Genomic DNA, 23052 nt, shown 5'->3' on the forward strand with positions numbered 1-23052 from the left:
TCTTCTGACAATAGAGATGCATGCTCGTTTTTAATAATGTCAGCAGCCCAATTAGTTTTGTGAGGCCATGGCCGAAGTGATAATGAGGGATTAAACTCACGTAATATATAAATCATAGTGTGATGCCTAGCTATTAGTTGGTATAAATGATTTTGCCAGGAGAAGTAGCTGCCATTGAAATCAAAGCATTGAAAGAGCTATTTCAGCATAGTTTTGTAATAGCTCAATTTTTCAGCAACTTTGGCAGCAAAATTAGATTATAATGAAACATGTTGTGTTGTCAATGAAGGCTGGAGAAAGGAATTTATTCTATATATTTATCTTAACAACAGGATTATATTTACATGATTTCATTTAAAGGTTTCACTATTAAAAGACAGAGAGGTGCAGTGGTTAGACTGCTGGACTAGGTCTCAGGACATCCAGACTCTAGTCTGAACTCAGCTGCGAAGGGCACAGACACCAGTCACTGACTCGTGGCTTAACTTTGTTCGCAGGGTTATGTTGAACAGAAAAGCGAAAAAACAACCTGAGAAATAATTGCAACAATAAATAAATAAATGAAAAAATTAGCTTCCTGCCACTGTAAATGATGTGACTTCCAAAAGGAAGCCACTGTCAGGGTTACTGCTAAAATAATCCACTTTACGTTGTGCTTGGATAAAGGGAAGAGCAATACGGAACTAATAAGGAAAGAAGGCATACAAGTAGCACAGCGCTATGAATTTCTCCACAATTTCCCTTTACCTGAAAAGGAAAAAGTGACAATTGAGTGACAACTGCAGTCAATCATGCTTTGAAAGAAGCTAGTTTGCAATTGTGAATGGAGATCTTCCAAACTGGATTTCTCCTTTAACAAGATCCAGGACCCCACTGGCAGAGATGTCTTCAAATGACCTCTCGGCTTGTGTTCTGAAGGAAGTTAACCACAGACCCTCTTCTGTTTTGGGATGCCTTTTGGAGGACTCAAAGGATGCAGGTGGCACAGTGGGTTAAACTGCTGTGCTGCTGGGCTGATCAATCGAAAGGTCGCCGGTTCGAATCTGCACAACGGGGTGAGTTCTCTTTACTCAGTCCCAGCTCCTGCCAACCTTGCAGTTCGAAAGCATGCAAATGCAAGTAGATAAACAGGTACCACTTCGGTGGGCAGGTAACAGCGTTTCATGCACCTCGGTGTTTAGTCATGCCGGCCACATGACCATGGAGACTGTCTGCGGGCAAACACTGGCTCCCTCGGCCAGGAAACAGAGATGAGCACCGCCCCCTAGAGTCAGGCATGACTGGACGTAATGTCAAGGGGAAGCCTTTACCTTTACCTTTTCTGGAGGAACATGCTGGTGAAACTCAGAGCCAGAATTTAAAAAAAAAAAGTGCCCAATGCATCATGGACTTTCAACAGCAGTGGCAAGATGGTGGACCAGGAAATGCAGATGGCAGGCTTTGTTGATAGAGGTTTAGATTTCACAATAGAGAGAGATGTCAGTCAAGCAGGTTGAATTCATCAGGCAGGACACCAAGGGACAATCAGAAAAACAGGCAGAAATCAGTCTGGATTTTTCCATCTTTGGGGTAAATGCACGCACAATGGGATGGGGCATATATGTTTGTTTGTGTGTTCGTTCAGTCAGTAAATCTGATTTCAGTTCCCCCCTTCTCTTTATACATATATGTATTTATATATTTGATTTTTCAATAAATATTCCATTCAAAATATATCAATTATGTATTCAGTAAATTTGATCTCAGTCTCCCCCCCTGCCCCCTGCCCCCTTCCCTCTCTCTCTCTCTCTCTCTCTGTGTGTGTGTGTGTGTGTGTGTGTGTGTATTCTAAATCCCCAGTATAAAAGTTAAGGGGTCAGATCATTTCTGGTCTAGCAATCATGCAATCAGTCCATTACTGGTCCATTTCATTTTTGTATGTGTCATCCATTCCATCATGTTTCCAGATGATTCTTCAGTCAAAAATGCATGAAAATGGACAAAATTCTTGTACACAGCTTTTGTATTCACATGATGGATACCATGCCAAAGAGACTGAAATGGACGCTACCTTTCTGTCTTTTCCATGACAGAATGCATGCATGTTGAAATCCACAATATTGCTTAATGCTCTCCAAACTGCCAACCTTTCATACTGGGATAAGCCTAGTTGGAAATGTGGCCGTGTCGTACAGCAGAAAGGAAACCCACATGTTTAGCCTTCTTCCATAGAAGCAATTTGTGAAATAAATGCTCAGGAAAGAGAGAGAGAGAAAGAGAGGGAAGGTGAGCTGTGTGTGGAAGATGTAGAAGATCTGCGAAAATAAGCCCAGTGTGTATAAAGTTATTTACTGGTTTCAGATAAATATAACCATATAATGAGTCTCATTGGTGACAGCAAAACCAGGAAGGGTCAGACGCACAAAGGAAATAGTCAACATTATCTTTAAACATGCACTCTCACTCATGCAGGGCATCTGCATAACTATTTAAACAATTGCCATGTTCAGGAAGACAAGAATCCGGCAGAAGCAGTTGAGAAGTCATATTTCAGGCATTTGAAAGGCATTTGTCATATTTCACTTGCCATTCTGCCTTAAAGGTGCCTGCAGACGTTTGTATTAATGAGCCTCCTTAAGTTACTATAAATATATAAATCAAAGACGTCTCATACAGCTGTTGTTCTTGTTTTATTAAGAAATATTTTAAAGCTAAAGCCAATTATCTTTGCAGTAGCTTATCACAGTAATTATACAGAGCAGCAGGCCGGTCAGTAATGACTTTGCAAGCTAGGGGAGTGCTAAGAACACTTCCAACTGAGCTCCATCACCTGGATTATAACCACCGTTTTAAATTAGGTACCAATGCATGTAATTTATTTTTGTTTTTGTACTTAATTGGCCATTAACTTTCCATGCCAATAATTTCATTTCCGTGCTACTTACTGGCTAAATAGTTCCTGAAATGCACTTTCCAGAAAAGTTCTTACAAAAGAAAAGTTAATCCATTCTAAGCTTGGCCTTGTCTGATTTCCCCATCCATCCCTCTGCATGTTTGCAACATAGCTTGACAGTGTCTTCTTAATTAACTGTTGCTGGAAGAGAAGATCAAAAAGACTGCTCCCCTTATCTCTAGCAATGGTCAGACTTGAGCATTTTAGGGAAACTCAAATAAGCTACTGCTTAGTAGACCTTTATAGGATAATGCAGTAATTAAAACAGCATGCGTGATCATAGATAAAACAACTTAAATCAGCATATAAAATCCTATCCACTCTTCTTTAAAAGCTTTAAAGTCTCATCCTGGTGCAGTGAGGACACACAAAGTGAAACACCAGTTCCTATCTTAATGCCCAGGCAAAATAATATGGGGAAAAAACGTATTTCTTTAGATACCTTGGGCTCAAACTCTACAGGTGAAAGCTAGAACTTTGCATTGTGTCTGGAAGCTTCCAGGATTCTGGTACATATGTTTTGATATCTATGAAATACATTCACTGTAGCTAGAACCAATGAGTTAGGTAGTTGCCGTTTACATCAACTGAAATCTTGAAATATCCTTGAAAGGCAGGTCCATATGTCACAGTTGTGGTAGTTTGATTACAGTATCTCACACATTTATTTTGGTTCCTCCTACTGCATTGATGGTGAATCTTCTATCCCTGTTGTTTTCTACTTTGCTTTTTTGCCTCTTGTTCCTTCACAACAGTCCCTGCCCTATTGTCTAATCTTTAGCACTTTTCTCTTGATTTAACAACTAATTACCCTGCTGGCTTTGATTATATGAATTCCTCTACTCCCAGTTTCAATCTCTTAACCAATCAGAAGGGCAGTTAAATTTGTAGGCCCCAGAATAACCAATTTTTACTAGGTGTGGGTGTGAGACCTGGACAGTGAAGAAAACTGATGGGGAGAAAATTGATGTGTTTGAAACATGATGCTGGAGGAGAGCTTTGTGAATACCCTGGATGACAAAAAGAAGAACAAGGGAGCCTCAGAACAAATCAAGCCAGATCTTTCTCTAGAAGCAAAAAAGGAGTAAAATGAGACTATTATACTTTGGGCACAGTATGAAAAGGCAAAACTCCCTAGAGAAGACAGTCAAACTAGGGAAAGTTGAAGGCGGAAGAAGAAAAGGAAGACCAAGTATGAGATGGATGGACTCCATCAAGGAAGCCTTGAGGTTGCAAGAGCTGAGCAGGGCTGTCATGACATTGGAGAGGACTTTCTTTCATGAGTCACCAAAAGCTGGAGATTGCTTGATGGCAGCCAACAACAACAGGCCTCTTGTTCCAATTTGCATTCCAGTTGTCTGGGCTGACTTTCTGAACCTGCTGATCAGAATGTTTTCTAATGAAAAGCTACCATGTTATGACCAAGAACAAAGTAGAAAGCTGCTTCTATCTTTCACAACCCCTAAACTTATTGCACTTTTGCTAATTTAATTTAATTTAATCTAATCTTGCACATTAAAAAGTTAAGATGCTTTGATGGTTTAAAAAAACCCCCTTTTTATCTCATTTTATTAAAGGCCTTGCATGTTAAACTAACATTGCATCACCTCCGTATGTATTCATTATTTTAATATGCTTTTGCCAGAGCAGCCAATTAACACTTAGAAATACACTTCACATTAGCAGTATTTATAACCATGTGCAGTAATTATATCAAAGAGGAATTCCATGTGCTCACTCATGCCATTGATGGTATGAAATTAATAAAATCAGAAGTCAACTACTTCTCATGCATAAATTATGGTGCGGGATTGGCTTTCGTTTTGAAAATATTTACTTAGAGATCCTTGAAGTTGTGTCGCAATTACTTATTAATTTCTTCTCCCTAAAATGGAGACTAATAGGCAACCATACTTGTTAAAAAAAACAAAAACAAGTGTTATTGTACGATGACATATAAACTATTCCTTTAAACTGAATCACTTAAGCAGAAGTTAAAGAGCACCTCCTTCATAATAACTGATTATTTTATTGATCTTGTAAAACATACACAGAAAGGACATTCAAAGCTAAATGAAACCTTTAAAAGTGCCAAGTCCAAAAAAAAATAAAAACTCCCCCATACACACAATTTTGATTTTTTCTCCAAGCTTTGTTTAAAAATCAGATTCCCAGACACAACAGATTTTATTCACATACAGGGCAATCATACATACAATAAGCATGGCTACTCCATTCATGTTTAATTTTCCCTAATATAACTGGTTTCATCCCTATCCTCTTTCATAGGATGGAGAAATTTGCATTTTAATACAGACATACCTTAGCTATACATCTCAAGCTGATATGAAAGCTAAAATGCAGTTATATTTCAATATCCACAGTTTTCAGAATAGATAACACTGTTTCCCAGGGTTTATAATGCATAATAAAAATACACACTAAGGAAAAGTGCACACAAACTGTGTGAATATTAGTGACAATAATACACAAAAGCTTGCAAAATATACTTTTTGTATTAGAGAAAAATACTTGCAAAAATGTGCCTCTTGAACACAATCCTGTATAAAAATGTGTCTGTCAGGGAATTGTACATGGAAACGCTTATGAACTTTGGTGTATTTTTAAATATCACAATGACGTGAAAAGGAAGGAAGCAAACTTACTGTCAAGTTTCCCCTGGAAGAATCCTCTTCCAAGGACAAACTGGTATCTCCTGAACCCAATGTCCCTGGGCCACTTGGGGAGACCTTAAGGCTGAGCAAAGGCCTTTGGGAGAGATGGCTCTGGAACTTCTGCATCAGAAGTTGGAAAGCTCTGCATGAGAACCCACCAAGGCCAGCTCTTGAGACCACCAGCCCATGAAGATGCCAATTCATGGACCAAAGAGCGCTTGCTTGTGGGGAAGGGCCTCCTTGCTAGCAGTGCCCATGAGCAGGGACTGAGATTCCCTGTGGCTGGCTCAGCTCTGGGAACTCAAGCTGCATGAGGCTGCTGTTCCAATTTGGTGGCACCTCACCGAAATGTCAAGGGTCTTGAACCACTGGTTTTATGGACTTCCATGATGGAATCTGTGTAGTGCTGACTTTTGGACCTTCCTTCACTCTGCTTCTTGAACTACATTTGTTTCTGACTACTGATTTACGATTGGGCTTTGGACATCGGCTTCCTTTAATACTGTGACTATTGCCTCTCTATTGAATATTGAACTGCTGGCTTCCTGGATTTGATATCTCTGTGTCAGAGCTTTTGCTGATTGATTGACTTCCTCCTGGGTTGGCCCCTCCATTGCCTTAACACTGAGCCTGATCTAGCCACAGTTAAGACAACTGCCGTTGAAAAATGAGAAACTGGGAGAAATCCAAGTGCTGGATTTTTCCTTTCTTCCTTTTATTTGCCCCATAAAGCTCTGTAAGTGACACTAAGAAGGGATTTCCTCTCTGCGTCCCATTTCTAAGACTTGCTGAAGCATGACAAAGGATCTGGAATGTTTGAAGAGTAGATCTCTTTTGGTTTGGTTCCGTTTGGTTTGATTTGATTTGGTTTGGTTTGGGTTTTTTTTTCCAATTCCTTGCATAAATATATATTTCTACAGCTCAATGTGTACAAATGATGCTCAGGGTGAAAATAGTTCTGATAAATTGAAGAAAAAATGTTTCAAATGTATACATTTCTGGAATTCTATGAATTATCAATTACCTTTTGATCATTCTCCATTAATGATCACATTTGTGCTTTATGCTTAGATTCTATTATTGCTTCAGCCTATTAAAGTATATAAAATATGAACATGTTTTAATCTGAAATTCTTATATCTTGTGTAGCATCATGAAAGGGGAAAAATAAATACCAGTGGAAGCCTGGATGACTACAACATGACCAGAAGGGTTTTGTTTTTTTAAACTCTACTTCGAATTCTCATTCAAGAGCTTTTTGGATCAGAGAATCATACATCTCTTTTCTCCCCTTAAAAATGAAGAATTTCCTCTACTTTTTCAGTATGGTTGGGAGATTTTCCAATTTACATTTAATATTTGTTTTACCAGCAAAGAGTACATGATTCACCTAGAACAGAATAGTCCTTTGAAACATGATTGCTTTTATTTGTTTTTCTGCCAATTTTCATCTTTATCAGAACAAGGAATACAGCATCAGGGCTAGATATATGCAAATAGAAGGTGGATGGCTTCCGCTTTTGCAGCATCCTTTGAAGATGTGCTTTCTTGTTTTGACTTTCTCTTTCTTTTCAGTTCAGACCTGAACAATAACATGAAATATTGTCATAAACATTTTTTCTTTGTTTCTTTTGAACAACTGATTTCTGCACCTGCTCTGGGTATGAACTTGCCACTGTTCAATCTTGTAATACTTGAGAAATGTGCCATGTACCTTCTATATTTAGAGCAAAGTAAAGAAGAATAAGGTAACAGAAGGCATGAGTGTTCAAAACAACAACAACTTTCAGGAAATAATACTAAAGTGGGGAGGGGACACAGCCCATTCCCAAAAAAGAACTCCGGTGAGGAATGGCATACTCAGTAGCAATGGAAAACTGACTGGCTATTGGGGAAGTCATGGGAAATTACTTCTTTACCCACTCCAGGAAAAGGAGTAGAGTACCCTCAATGGCAACATTTTGTTCTGGGTCCCAATGGTCTAATATTTCCAGGGATCCTACTTGTTGGACTATACCGGGTTCCGTCTCCTGGTCTGAATTAGTGTTGTTTCATTCTGTGTCAAAGATCTACAATTAGGCACTATGAAGTACATTGTAGATCCACACTGGGTACAGGAAATTGGCTGAAATGAAAGATGACCAATTGGAAAGTGAATTTGACTTATAGGGCATAAACCACTGTGGAATGTACAATGCCAGAAAAGGCGTTCTTTATTGTTACTGTTGAAGTGTCCCAAAGAAGGAGATTCCAGAACTTGCTGGAATTATGAATCTTTCCTTGGCAGCTGGAGCCCAGTGCCCTGTGCCCTTCTAGTTGAAGTAAGAAGGCAAATTTGAACATGTTCTATTTGCATTGTCATACACTGTTGAGATTACTTCCTGAATAGGAAAGATGAGGAACAGGACTTTAATGAAGTAGTGGCTGCCTTTGTTTGTGTTTGTTTGCATTTTGGGGGGAATTAAAATGCTGCTTCCTGACATTCGCTGGAGCCGTTTTAGGAGATAGCAGTTGAATATTTGGGAGGAAAATACACTGTTACAGAGAAGGCAACTCACTCATTGCACCACCCCGATTCATTTCTGTGAGGCAGAACATCAGACACGAGGCGGCCATGTGATATGGAAAGCAGTTGCATGAAAGTGACACCTTCACAGCGGAAGGAAGCTTCCAAGTAAAGCTAACCCTTAATCAAGCATCGCACAGCTCAGCTTCTGCAGCACAACCTTTGTTGAAATACAAAGAATACCACATCTCCCGGGTTGCAGCCTTTCAATATTTATCAGGATGGCACTGCGGTCAGAGGTGCAAGAATGATCTCCTTGTCTTTAAAACGTGAGGTTAGCATGCAAAATAAATAAATAAGCAAAAGATCTGGAAAGCCAAAGAGCTTCAATATTCAGTACTCTGGAAACCATAACCAATTATACCTCCCCATCACGAAGTATGATCAATGAGTGTGCATAATTGCATTTGATCAACTGACAGGTAATCATATAATGTTGGCAAATAGCTTGAGGTAGCTTAAACATGCAAATTAGCATCTTTGTGGTTGGTGCAAGTATTTAGACGTCTGTTATGGATGCCTGGAGTTACTTGATCTTGGTCTTAGACTGTCGGAAGTTCAGTGTCCAGGGCATCCCTCCCCTTTCCCACTTGATATTCCATTTGTGCGGACTGCTTTGTTTTTAAACACTATGACATTTGTGGTGTTTTTGGGGTGTACCCAGTTCAGATTTCTATACTCAATATATTTTCCCCAAATGTGAGTAAGTTTTGTACACTTTACCCTATTAAAAAACATACGTATTTTAATATGCCCTTTCCTGAGATAAGTTGCTACAGAAAGCTAAAATAATGACATATTTTGGTATGGACTTTTAGCATGCCAATAGGCTTGCAAAGCATGTATATGATAAACCAATTTTTAAAAGGGGGGAAAAACTTCTCAGAGTAAATCATGTTGTTCTATTATATTAGAATATAAATATAAATATATTATATTTGTAAAGTGCAGTTGGAATTTCTGAAGACTTTCTCATGTGAGTATCAAACAGGTTCACCCACTACAAACTGGGTTTTGTAGTCTGAAGTTGTATTTATAGCTGAATAACACTTGGTATTCTCATAAGTGTGTGTGTTCCACTCACAACCACTGTGCATCATGAACGGTGTAATACAAGTTTTGTAGCATATACAATAAAGCACTTTCTGAACAAAGGGAGAAAAACTCTGATCACGGAGGTGCAATGTCTAGCAACTGCTTTTAATTTAAACCCGCAGTTCTATGGATGCATACTTTAAGAAATGCTTTGCTGAATATGGTTAAGCTTATTTCCAGGTAAGGTTACCTACAGTTGCATCAAAATGCATGGCATTAAAGTGCTCCCCTGGCTTACATTTGAGAAAGGCTGTGGTGGCAATTCTGTGGAAAATGGATAAACTTTAAAATTGGGCTATGTAAGGAAAGTTCTGGGGATGGATTTAAGGGCAAACAAATATGAAAACAATCCAAGAAGTTTTCCCAGAATTCATCAGCCAAGCCATATGATGGATACCTAAAGGAACACCTTCTTCCATATTTGCCCTCCCGCCCCCTGAGATTGACAGCAGAAGCCCTCCTCCGGGAACCCTCCGTGAAAGATATTAGGAGGCAAAGTACCTGGAGGAGGGCTCCGCCTATGGAATGTGCTCCCCAGAGAGGTCCGCCTGGCGCCGTCGTTATTTGTTTTTTGGCGCCAGGTTAAGACCTTTTTATTTCAGCAGTATTTTAATAAGTTTTAATATTGTCTTCTATATGTTTTTAACTGCAGCCAGTGTGGGTCGGTAATTTATTCATGTTATATTTTATGTTATTTCATGTATGTAAGCTGTCCTGAGGCTTTCGTGACAGGACGGCATATAAATATTTAAAATAAATAAATATGAAAACTGTGGAGGGTCACCTAACCTGTAGCCCAATTAAGTGTCAAGGGAACTGGCGGAGCTTTCTCTTCAGCACACAGACAAGCAGAGGATGGTAACGTGGAACGAATAGTGATCACATCATGGCAATACAGTGCCAGAGTTGCTGAAGATGGAAATCTGGGGATACGGAATGTTGCTTTGACCACCAGCAGCTCTGCCGGCCAAGGCTAATTGGCAAGCAGCAGTGGAAAGGATGGGTCCCATCAAAAGTAGTGCCCCTTGGTGTGATGGGGAGGGGAAGCCTGGAAGTGACTGACGTTTCTCGACTTGTTCAGTCCTAATCATAAAAATGCTTCAGGGAAGGAATAAACTAGAGTGGTGAAGGTTGAGGAGGGAGTTTCTGACTACTCCGCCATATGCATGCCCAGCTGACAGGTTTTAAATCTGAACCTATGAGCCTGAAGCAGGAGAAACTGTTTGCTCCAGTGGAGTCCATTTCCTTCTTGCCAACACAGCCCCTTCACTCAAGATTTTAAATTGTGGGAAGCATATATGAGCTTCCGCAGATATTGATACTTTGCCCTCTCAACTGACTCATTGGCTTGTCCTCACAGATCAGACACCAGCTGGGAACTTGGAACAAAGGGAAAGCATGTTTCTGGCTTTATCGGTTTTGCTGAAGTCCCATCAGTGGGTAGAGCTGTAGCTTTCGATGCACCCACTAGTTGCATCATGTTATTGCAGAATTCAGCTGCATGTTACACCTATGTAAAGGTATTATTTCAGAGATGCAGTGGCTGGGTTCACATGTCACAACAAGCAACCCTGGATGGTTTCCACTGTTCATGGTTTTTGCCATGACGTGCCCGCAGATTATCAGGCTCACGATGGAAACTCTCACCTGCATGCTCACCCTGTGCCCACCAAAGGGAAGCCGCTCTCAGTGAGTGGGAGGGCCCAGAGTCAGCTGGTTGGTGGTGCCCAGCTGGGAGCCGCACCACTCAGCTCATTCTTCCACTGCCCCCATTGCACAGCAGAGGAAAGACCCTAGTGTGATGAGTGGGAAGGTGCCCAGCGGGGGCTGCACTGGTCCTCTGATTCCTCCCTGCCAGAGGGAAGCTCATCCTGTGTGTACAAGCAGGAGGAGAAAGAAGCAACTGGGTGGCCTTGCCTGGCAGCAGTCTGCCTCTTTTGCCAGGTAGTTATCTGGTCCTGGGCTTGCTGCAGTGACAAGTGGTGGTTCCCAGGCTTGGATGATGCAACAAGCCATCATGTTACCAAGAAGCCATTGGATAGACCATTGTTTTTGTCCATGGTCGCCGGCCAGGAACCAATCCAGGCATGCTGAAATATGACAAGACTGCGTGGGCAGCATGGCAGATGAACAATGGTTAGAAACAAACAAACAAACAAACAAACAACACTGGGCCTCATAATGTCATATGAACCAGTACCATATTTATACCTTGAAGGAGAAAGGTGCATATCCAAAGCTATTCAGTTTGAATTTCAGTGTTTGAACAAATAATGGACACAAATCAGCCAAGGTCAGATGGTTAGAGCTCAGAAGACCGGAAGAGATCAAATGGACAAAGTTTGGGACACTTTCAGTTTGCAGCAACTAATTTTGTGTTCCATTGATTTTGTTGCCAGGAGATAGATTCCAATGGCTTCTCAATTCCAGGTAATTTTGGAAGAATCACATTTCTTAGCTCCTTTCCAGTCCAGGCTTTGATCTGTTTGATGGACATGAACTGGTTTGATTGTCCTACTGCAGGGGTGGGAAACATTTTTGAGCCAAGAATCTCAACAACCCCGTGGCAACAGTGGAAAGATGTGCCAAACAGGTCTTGGGTAGGTTGAAGTTCCCTTGAAAGATCATGCGCACAGCTGGGATTGCTCTGGACTTAGCAGCCATGACCAGACGCTTTCTGTGCACATCAACAGGGACCCTGTTTGAAGAAGACAGACTTACCTTCACTATCCATGTAGAGTTTATGTCCAAACTGTGTTTGCATTCTAGTAGGGGTGCCTTTGAAAGATTTAAAAAAGCGATTAAATATATTTCACAGGAGTCACAAGAGGGTTTTTCTATTTTTGGAAGTTTACTTTTTATGGGCTATTCTCAGAAGAACATTACAATGTTGGATAAGAACTTGCTTCAAGGCAGGCAAAGAAGAGAATTTGACAAAGCCAGACACAGCATTGTGAAGAATCAGGAAAATTTCATAACTCTTCTTAAGCATTTCAAACAAAATAGTTTCAGAATGAACTGCTTGATGTAGATTAATTATTTAATCCCTACATTATTTATCGTCAGAGAGAATAATGAGGAATTCATTTCCATGTCTTGCTAAGACACTATACCTATGCATTAAACTTCTGCATTAAAACATTGTACAATTATTTAATGGAAATATTTACAGCCCCAATGTCTTTCATCTCTTTATTTTCTTCAGGGTGAATTTCAGCAGCTTGCAAATCAATAATTTAAAATTTACTGAGGACTGACAAAACAAACATTGGATAAACAAGAGCAAAGCTGGCTTCTGGGTGCGAACACTGGAAACTTTGCCAGGCGCTCAGTGTGCACCTTGTTATCGGCACCAACTTGAAGCAGTGATTCTTAAGGTTTATTGTGCATTAAGAATTCCACTCGATAGGGTCCCCTTTCTCCCACTTTCGTACCAGGATATGCTGAAGTTGTTTCTGAGATATGTTTGTAATTCCTAAGATAGGAAAAGAGGACTTCAGCAAACCTTCTTCACTGCATTCCATGTGCGACTTCAAAGGTATCAGCAATTTCCTCACATCAGCTGAAACAGCAATGTGCAACCTAAAATCTGATATGTATTCCATGTGAGCATCAGCTTTTTTGCATCATATTAGCATGATGACTATTTCAGGTTAAAAAGATGCTCTTTGGTCATAAGCAATGATTTCCAAAAGTCACCACTTGCCCCTTTACAATTATTGCCATATGTACCGTGCCATATGTCCTGCATTGTGCTGACAATGCAATCTCTCACGTGCCTACTCAGATCTGAGCCTCATGGAGTTCATTAGAACTTACTCTCTGGCCATCACATATACAATTGCAGCACAAAATGATGCTTTAAAGATAACAGATGGAAGATAGTGCCATTCTGTGATGCAGCCTGGCCCACTGGCAAGCCAGGGTCAGGTGGCTCGGGCTTAGAAGACCAGAACAGATCAAATGGACAAAGTTCGGAACCTTTTCAGTTTGCTGCAACTAATTCTGTTTAAAACCCTGATTGGCCTGGTTCTTTAAAAAAATGAGCCTTAATTTTTCAGATGAGATCTATAAAGTCTCAGATATGGGACACTTGAATGAGCTACATCTGAGGTGGGTTTGATGCAGCCATCTAGGTAGCTCTGTGTGAGCTCCATTTTCTGGAGGATGCTGAATCCAGAAAGTCTCAGTGAGAGACCACTCTTCCATTCAGCTATCTTCTTATCGGCATCATTGCCAGATGTGGTTCTCCTCCTCCATGTGATTACCATGTTCCCCACTCCGGGTTTCTTGCCAGGTAAGATACAATGGACAAGTCATCAGGGGAAGGCTCCTGAGATGGCCCTGGACTAGCTGACCTCCCGGAGTCTCATGTAACCTAGTCAGCTGGAGTCTGGCAAGTCCATGCAGGTGAGCTTTGGTCAGGGCTGGGCCTCAAGAAGGGACAAAGCATAGGGCAATTCACATGGGAAGTTCTGACAGGTTAACTAGAACTGGAGGGAGATGCCAGTGAAAACTGGGTCTTCAAAGCTTCGAGCTAAGCATGTATGCATGTGAATAATCTGCATGGAACCAACAGTTTATACTTCTGATCAGAGACAAGAAGGGCTTCAAGTATGTATAGCCAGTTTTGCATTTTTTGTGCTCCACACTGTGTTTGGCATATTTATTAGTTTTATACTGTTGATTTTGTTTTGCTTTGTAGTATGATTCTTACATAATTATTTATTTTATGAGGTGCATATGTTAGTGTAAACAAAGCATCCACACACACAATTATGCAGCAGAGTTGTCTCTATTTGGTCTCAGTTTTGAAAAGGATTCTCTTGAACTCATCTTGATAATAGCAAATAAAATGAAATTAAAATGTAGGCAGTTTGAACATAATGAAAATGAAAAATAGCTGATGCTATTCTCTAAGAAGCTACACTGCAAAAGGGAAGAGGGCGTGCTTAGTGATACTCTAGTACCACGTGTGGAGAGTCCACACACAGGGCTGTGAATAGGGGCATGCATCACTCTACCCAAACATTGTTGTCCTTCTGACTGAAGTCATTTTGGCTTCCTCCACTGGTATTTGAGATTTTTTCTGAGTGGGACCATCATCATGTTTCTGGAAGCTACTTTGCTTTCATGTTAGCATCCCAGAGGCAAAAGTAGGTCATGTGCAACCCAGTTCTTGTTGATACATAGGTCTCCATGTAGCTATCTTCAGAAGGAAGTCCCATTAAAGTCTTATGGATAAGTGGGTATAGCATTACTGTGATGAATGTCACAAATTCTGATAGTCACTGAATCCTGTTTTCTTTGTGCAATAATAATGAATATAAACTTTTCTAGAGCAGATTGTTAGTCACTCTATTCCTTTCAGTTTTGTTGAAGAGTTGAGATAGGAGGCCTAGATAAAGAGCTTTTCTTTTCCTATTTTTACCCTAGGGGGCACCATGCCACAGCAGCTCAGCATAATTACAAAAGTAGAAAATGGCTTTTCTTTTATTTTAGGATTAATACTCTATTGCCCACACTCTAAAACCTAGGAACATGCTCCTAAAAAGGAAGGAAAACTGGGAGACCTCACTGTAGTCTAAGGAACGTAAGAACATAAAAAAACCCCATGCTGGATCTGATGCAAAGTTCACCTAGTCCAGCTCTCTGGACACGTGGTGGCAAACCAGCTGTCCACAGGATCCTTGCAGCAGGATGGGTGCAAGACCTCCTATTCAGAAACTGGAATGCAGGCATGGTGAATGAGGAAGCATGTATCCAGCAAGGCTAGTCACCGCAGATAGCCTCCTTCCTCATGACTCAGTTCAATTCCTCTTCAAAGCCTTCCAGATTGGTGGCCAACACTTCCCATAGCAGTGAATATGTAGTGTGAAGAAGTACTTCCTTTTTTCTGTCCTAAACCTCCCAACAATCAGCTTGGTAACCTGTAAACAAACAAGGTTAAGGAATTAAAAGCTCTCGATACATGTGTTGCACATGAAAATCTCCATAGCTCTCTGTACTGTGGCAGAAATAGAAGGGAAGTGCATTCAAATCTATGCCTCTCTGATTGTTCAGTGTGACCACCGCCAAACAGTTGGATCAAACTCAACAATATGAAGATAATATTCAACCAGGTTCAATAAAACTCATATGTGTGGAAGGATAAAAATTTGTATGTGCTACAAGTGGAACAATCATATTTGGCATTATTGGTCCGAAACAGAAGTGTTGTAAGACGTGACGTGAGAATAATTTTGGTGTATGAGCTTTCTTTCAAATCCTCAGGTATGGACACCAGAGAATAGGGAAATGGCATGCATGCCAGTCAGTTACAAACAGAAGAGAGTCAATTCTCTTGGAACAAATGAATGGTGTATAAGCAATGGCTTTGGGACATGGTCTTTATGGCAAAGTTAGCTCATATAAAAAAGAGTCAGAGAAAAACAATAGTTTTATACAGAAATGCAACTTTTAAAACCTCATATTGGAATGAGATTGTTCAGGATGCAGTCCAAACCTATTTATTATCAGGGGCTATTCCTGACCCATTTTGCCACATATATCCTATATTGAATCGGGGTTTCAATTGCTGCTCTGGAGAGAAAGGAGAGAATCTGAATCTCACAAAATGCCCTCAATCGTGAAACTGACATGGGATCCAAGAATGAGCCATTGAAGGAGTGGTGGAAAGGGGAGATCTAATTCATCTCTTTTGGACCTCACAGTCAAGCTATTTAGAGCCAAGCAAGGCACATTACTGCTTCTTTCTGCAGTGCCTGATTGTCACTGCGGCTACATCTCTCATCAGGGTGTACGTGATTATGATATTCAACAATTGAGCATTATGATAGGGATACATCACCACTGAATGAGAGCCGGCAAAGATCATTCCTGGCATTGTAACAAAGGATTTTAAGCTCGTGTGGTTTCTCCCCACCACCCTGCATCTTTCTCAAGCTGTAAAAGGGAAGTTAATGGCTCCATAATGTAGCATATACCTCCCAAGTTGGAGTCGCAGAGTGTGCCTCTAAATAATTAGAATAAATATTCATCTGTTGATTCATCTGAAATAAGTTTAGAGGAAGGTATAGGGCATTTTGGCTGCTTTATTTAACATTTCTTATTTTAATAAGTCACTATTTCTAAATGCCCCTTGATCCTGATATTAAAAAAAGCATCATCCATGGTTTGTGCATATTTACATATTGTTGTTGTTAATCGCAAAGTTGTGCCCGACCCACTGCGACCCCATAGACAACATTCCTCCATGCTCTCCTGTCTTCCACCATCCCCCAGAGTCCACCCAAGCCCACACCCACCGTCCAGTGACCCCATCCAGCCACCTCATCCTCTGCCATCCCCTTCTCCTTTTGCCATCAATCATTCCCAACATTAGGCTCTTCTCCAGGGAGTCCTTCCTTCTCATTAGGTGGCCAAAGTAGTTGAGTTTCATCTTTAGGTTCTGGCCTTCTAAGGAGCAGTCAGGGTTGATCTCCTCTAGGACTGACCAATTTGATTGCCTTGCGGTCCAAGAGACTCTCAGGAGTCTCCTCCAGCACTGCTGGAGGAGGCCTCAAGTCAAAGGCCTCAATTCTTCGGCGCTCAGCCTTCCTTATGGTCCAACGTTCATAGCCATACATTGCAACTGGGAAAACCATAGCCTTGACTATAGTATTTACATACACATGATATTTATTAATAAGACATGGATGGGTGGATGGGATAGTGCTCCATCTCATCCAAGCAATATGGCACAGGCACAGAAATGGCATCGTTTAATTACAGACTATGTAGGCCTCAGAAGTTCACAGTCCATTCCAAACCTTAAAACAAATTTCAAAGCCCGCATCCCAGTTTCGTTCAAAAGGTGAACACAATGAATGTTCATAGACCAAGCCTGTGAATCCTCCCCCCACCCGCCATCCCACCTAGGGGACTATTCCTCAGATCACTCCTCTCAAACGGAGCCCCTCCATATTTTTTGCATCGAGCAGCACAAAGCACAACGTTAGGAGCAAGGGGTGTATAATGATGTCTACTGCCCCCCTTAGACTGTTGTGCAGCATCAGTCAGTGCAAAGTAATACTATTTCTTCATTTGTCTCTGGATTCATCTCAGGCTTTCTGAGAACTGAAGGAGAAGACACAGAGGTTGGAATCACAGATGAGAGGTCTATTAGGCAAGGGGGGATTGCTCACACGCTGGCTGAGCTCTTCCTCAAACAACATCGCCCCAGCAGCGAACAAGGCCAGGAAGGAGGCAGGGAAGCAATGAAGAAAACAACGTCAGGCAGAAGGGAGGAAAAGCCCTTGAGTAAACTGAGGTGGCGCCGCAAACAGAAAGCATTGAAGGAAATGGAACAGGGATGCAGCAAAGAGAGTTGCTGCTGCATTAACGTGCTGATCCTCTGTGCCAAAGGTCTTCTAGGAGATACGGTGCATAAAATGAAGGTGGGAAAAACAATTCTGCCTGGTGATTTTGGAAATGGAGCTCTCATTTGAGGGGCATTACATGGCACTCTCCTTTCTTCGAAGTTGCTGGCAAAAGGAACAAGATTTATTTTGCAGCGGGAGAGGAGGCAGGGAAGTCGTCGAAGTGCTCTGGGATGAAGAACAGTTTAGTTTTGATTTTTATTTATGCATTTATTTAACACTTTTGTATACTGCCACAATAGCCATATCGCTTTCTGGGTGGCTTGCCCATTAAACCATTCACAAAGCATAAAAAGCATTTCCCTATTAAGTTGTCTACCCTGAGATTCTTAACATGTGTGCTGAAGACATTGATTTCTGCTCTATGCATGCCTTTCTTTTGCAGGAGAATCACCCATTACAGAAAGACATTGCTAGAAAAAGGTAAACCAGATCAGAAGTTATTTACCAAATCTTCTAGGAGCACTACTGATTTCTGCAGAGAATTCTACACACCAGTATGTATGCATGCGGTGGTCAGGATCTACCTGAATGATTCAGCTGTTGATCATACCTGGATAGGTGAAGAGCCTACTGGGGAAACCTTCAGCTGAAGAGGGTTCCTCAGCCAAAGGCTGTCCTAGAGTACCCATGAAGTTTTGGAAAGCTTCTTTTCTTTGGGCACAATAGAACAACCTTTACATTTGCTATTCTTCTCCAGTGACAGGACTGCAAAAGACATAGAACAACTTGAGAACAATCTTAAGGTTGGAATTGTTCAGGCAAAATACACAGGACAGTAATACAGGTGGAGAATGAGATACTTTATTTATATCAAGTCCAGAGCATATGTGTCTTAGAAAAAATACTGGATTATTTCTGTTGTTAAATCAAACCAAATTTCTTCATATTCCAATGATTAGTTCCTGTTATCCTAGTCTTTTGGTGCAACTCTTTGGATTGCTTGGTCTTGCCACAAAATTCAAAGCAAACTTACACATTTGCAAAACAGATGGAACACATGTAAGGATTACAGCAGAAGCAATACATGGTTTCATTTTGTTAGATTTTTTCTATAACATTTAACTGTGTGTAGTGGGAGACTCAATGAAATATCATTTTAAAAGAAGATAAACTTAGTTTACAAGGTAAACTAAAACACGTTTTGGTAAGCCTGTAAAATTCTGTGGGCATTGGGTACCAGCTCCAGGGAATCCATTCATCTCCAAATTCCCAACATCTTGTGTTCTAGTCAACATAACATAATTTCTCAGGGAGTTTTAATGCCCTGCTTAGGGGCAGAAGCTCACATAATTAACAACCACCCTCATTTTATGCAGCATGGTCATAAGTGTCGCCATGTACTTCTGACTTCCATCCACTGCAAATACACAATGGAAGACACATTGTTTTGGATCGGAGCACTTCCTTCAACCTGATTCCTTCCAGGTACATTGGATGGCATCCCTCCATATCCTGGTCCAGAGGAACATTGATTGTGCTGAATGATATGATGGGAATTACAGTCCAAAACATGCGGAAGGCCCCCGTTCGTTGGAGCTTCATCTAGCCCAGACTTTTTCCAACAGTAGATTTTGGGAACTCACATGACTTTGTTTTCAGATTCCTGTAAACTATTTCTGTGCCTAAAGACTCCATTTAACCATCATAGTTAATAGGCTTTGATAGACCGGTCTTCCATGAATGTGTCTGATTTGGTTTTGGAACCATCTAAGCCCTCAGCTATCTTCACAACTTGTGGTGGTGAATTTCATAAGCTAATTATGCATTGTGTGAATAAGTGTTTCTATTAGGCGTGAAAAATCTGCAAATTGTGCTCATTATTCTGAAAGTTCATGCCAGCACCTCAGTTCACGCCTTTGCTCTCATCCAGAGAGAACAATCCAGAAGCAAGAACAGTTTCTTCATGTAGTTCAGCAGAAGCAATGAGAGAGAGAGAGAGAGAGAGAGAGAGAGAAAGGCTGCAGTAGCAATGAAAAGAAAAAGAATCTGGAAGTAACTGGGTTTCAGTACTACACCTCTTAATTTAGGGAATTAAATTAATTTGTCTGGTATGCAAGTGAAATGCAGACCAGACAAAAATCCAATCATTCATAATTCCTACTACTAATTCCTCTGTAATTCTGGCCATAAGTTCACACCTGTACTGGGCATGTCGCATTCATTGCAACTAGGGGTGTGCAAAGAATCTAATTTGGGTGGGAATCCATCAGATTCCCTGGTCTCTGTGAGCAGGTCCAGCATTCATAGGGAGCTTACCAGGAGTCAGGCAAGTACTGAGAGCCAGGGTGGCGCAGTGGTGAAGAGCGTGGGACTGGGACTCAGAGGATCCGGGTTCGAGTCCCCGCTCAGCCATGGAGCCAACTGGGTGACTTTGGGCCAGTCTCAGACTCTCAGCCCAACCTACCCCACAGGGTTCTTGTGGTGGGGATAAGATGCAGGAGGAGAATGGTGGAAGCTGCCTTGAGCCCTTTGTAGGAAAAAGGCAGGATATAAATCGAAAAAATAAAATAAAATAAAAAATAAAAGTAGTGCCATTCTTCCATGCTACCAGAAGCAGGCAGGGAAGCAGGTTGGCGACTGTCATGGCAGCTGGGGCACCGACTCTCTTCCATGTCCCACAGTCTTTCCTGAGGGTTGGCAGCATGCAAGCGGGTCTGCGATCGTTTGCAGACTTCCTCTTGGCTCGGCTTGCTTTGCCAGACCTAGACGAACAGGAGAGGAAGTCACAGATTCTGGATGGCCAGGTTCCGAAAGGGTGTGTCCCAACCCACATCCAACCAAGCTTCACGGATTGGCAGAAACCTTCCATTCTGTCAACCACTCGTTTCACAAATTTGCACTCCCCAAATATGCAAATCTCCTCAAAATATGGAAATCTGCGAAAAACTCATAGTTTCATACTTTAGCCTATGGAGGAAACTTTTGGTTGGTGTCGCTTTATTTTAGATATTTTGCTATGACCGAATTTCCATAAGTTAGTTTACTTTTAGGAAGAATGTTCCCCAAGCCCACAGGAACCACAAGACTGAGGCAATCCAGGTTGGATTCTGAGAAATCTGAACTCACTTGGACCCAGTGCAGATTTCTCTGCCATCCTGCAGCTGCATGGAGAAAGGTCAGCACAATCTGTGTGGTACAAATAACAGCTGCTCCTCTGAGGAAAAAATGCATCTGCTATCAGCTGCCTTTCTTCGTCTGTGTACATCCCTGCTCACAGCCATCTTCCTCAGAATCTTGCACAGGAGGACGAAACAAGATGCACCCACCCTGCATTGCCCCTAAAAGATTGCTTTGCCACTATTAAATCACACTAAGATTTAAAAGCATACTGATGAAATCATACAAATGCATACTAATATTATTATTATTTTGAGCACTACCATAGCAAGCTAGATGGCTTTTAAAGGGTCTATATAGTGCTTTTTAATCTTCTACACAGCGTCATATCAAATCATGCATATGAAATAACACATGCAGACAAAAATTGCAATGCTAGCAGCGTTGTTTGCTTCCATACCTCGTAGTTCTTTCAAAGTAAGCTGCCTTTACATTGTAAGCCACTAGGAAGGCCTTGGGAATTATAGGTGGCCTATAAATCTATGTAAATAATAACCAACCAACCAAACAAACAAACAAAGTGGGCTTGCACATCCTGTGCACCCATGAATCCATTATTACTTGTCACTGATCTCTTGAAAGTATGGCTTTTTGAATACTCACATGGATCATAATAGTCTGATCCATAATACACTGATCCATGTAACTATTACGTAGTTGCCACATACATATGCCCTGCAACATTCCCATGTTAATTGGCAACTTAGAAAAATTGCAGAAAAATACACATCTAAAGATATATATTTTAAATATTTATTTCTGAATAAATGGACTGGACTGCCTTCCGAGAGGGATGGTTTAACTTGGAGTACTGCAGTGAGCAAGGGGTTGGACCTGGTGGCCTTCTTGGCCTCTTCAAACTCAACTATCCTATGATTCATGATTTTAATGTCATTTCTCTCCAAAGATGCATTTTAAGGTATTTTTTTCTGAAAATACATATTTAGCACGCATTTTGTTTTAATCCAGGATCATTGTTGTAACGTGTATGATGTGCAAAAGCCATTGGTTACTAAATTCTAATCCACACACTAGTTTGGAAAAATACAGATCAAATTAGCTCTTATAAAAAGCTGACATGATTTTTCTGTGATGGATGATGACTAATAATGGACTGAGCTCCTCTCAACTCACTTTAAACTAGTTAAGCACTGACTAGCTTTTTCAGTGAATCTTAGAGAAGGGGGTTAAATTTGTTCAGCCTGTTTTTCTCCTGGATTAATACATACATTGGAAAAAATATCCTTTCATGTTGAGCATTTATCTAAATTTTGTGATGGAATTCTTAGTTCAAAAGTGTGTACAAACTGTGGACATTAATGGGGATATATAAAATGTATTTGGGGAAATCTTGTATACAAACAGTACTGTAAATATGTTTGTGTTTAAGAAGCCCAGTTGTGGACTTACATGGATATAGGAGTTGTGGATTGTCCCACTTGGGAGGCATCCAAGATGCAAGTGGGTAGCCCTCAGAGAGGGATGGATGGGGGGTTGGATCCGATGTCCTGCTTGGCCCCTTGCCGCTGTGGTATCCTGTGAAGCTATGCTGCTGCCAGTGAGCAGAAGCAAACCTGACACATGCCGGAAACAGGCTAAGTGCCCATTTCTACAGAGCACTTGGAGAAATGCTCACCACTTTTCTCGGTTTTCTCTTCCTCTTTCTGTCGATGCATCGGTGTGGATAGTTCTGTGCACATGGCATTTTTATGTTCCATTGGAACCGAAGTTAGGTATGGGCCACATGCATGGATCAAGTTGAGGTAAATACGGATGTCACTCCCTAACCATTGCCTATTGATGCTAACCCAGCACGAGGACAAGGACAAATGAATGTTATCCCTTTTCTGTCAGGGAACGCTGAAATCACCAATTGGAGACAGAGGAGCCTGAGTCAGATACATCTTTTCTTAGCCATTATGAGCTTTGGCTGCTTAATTGGTTGAACAGTGGCCAGAATACACAGGATCACATTGGGCATCCTTAGTCAGGGGAACATTTCAGGAGATGGAGTGGGGATCTGTTTTGTATTTCAGGCAGGCACAAGGGGTTGGGTGAATTTGAGTACCAGATGCGATCATGGTGCGCTCTGAGCCCACTACGAGAAGGAAGGGCAAGACATCAGCAACAGAGAAGCTGACCTAGCAATCATAGTGCAGTTTTCATGGGATCACGATAATACTTATGGTCTGAATAAAGGGAAAAAGGTCCTTTACTTTATACCATAAATAGTGTCTAACTTCA

This window comes from Varanus komodoensis, unplaced genomic scaffold (assembly GCF_004798865.1).
Source record: "Varanus komodoensis strain SLA01 unplaced genomic scaffold, ASM479886v1 scaffold54, whole genome shotgun sequence".
Classification (NCBI taxonomy): Eukaryota; Metazoa; Chordata; class Lepidosauria; order Squamata; family Varanidae; genus Varanus; species Varanus komodoensis.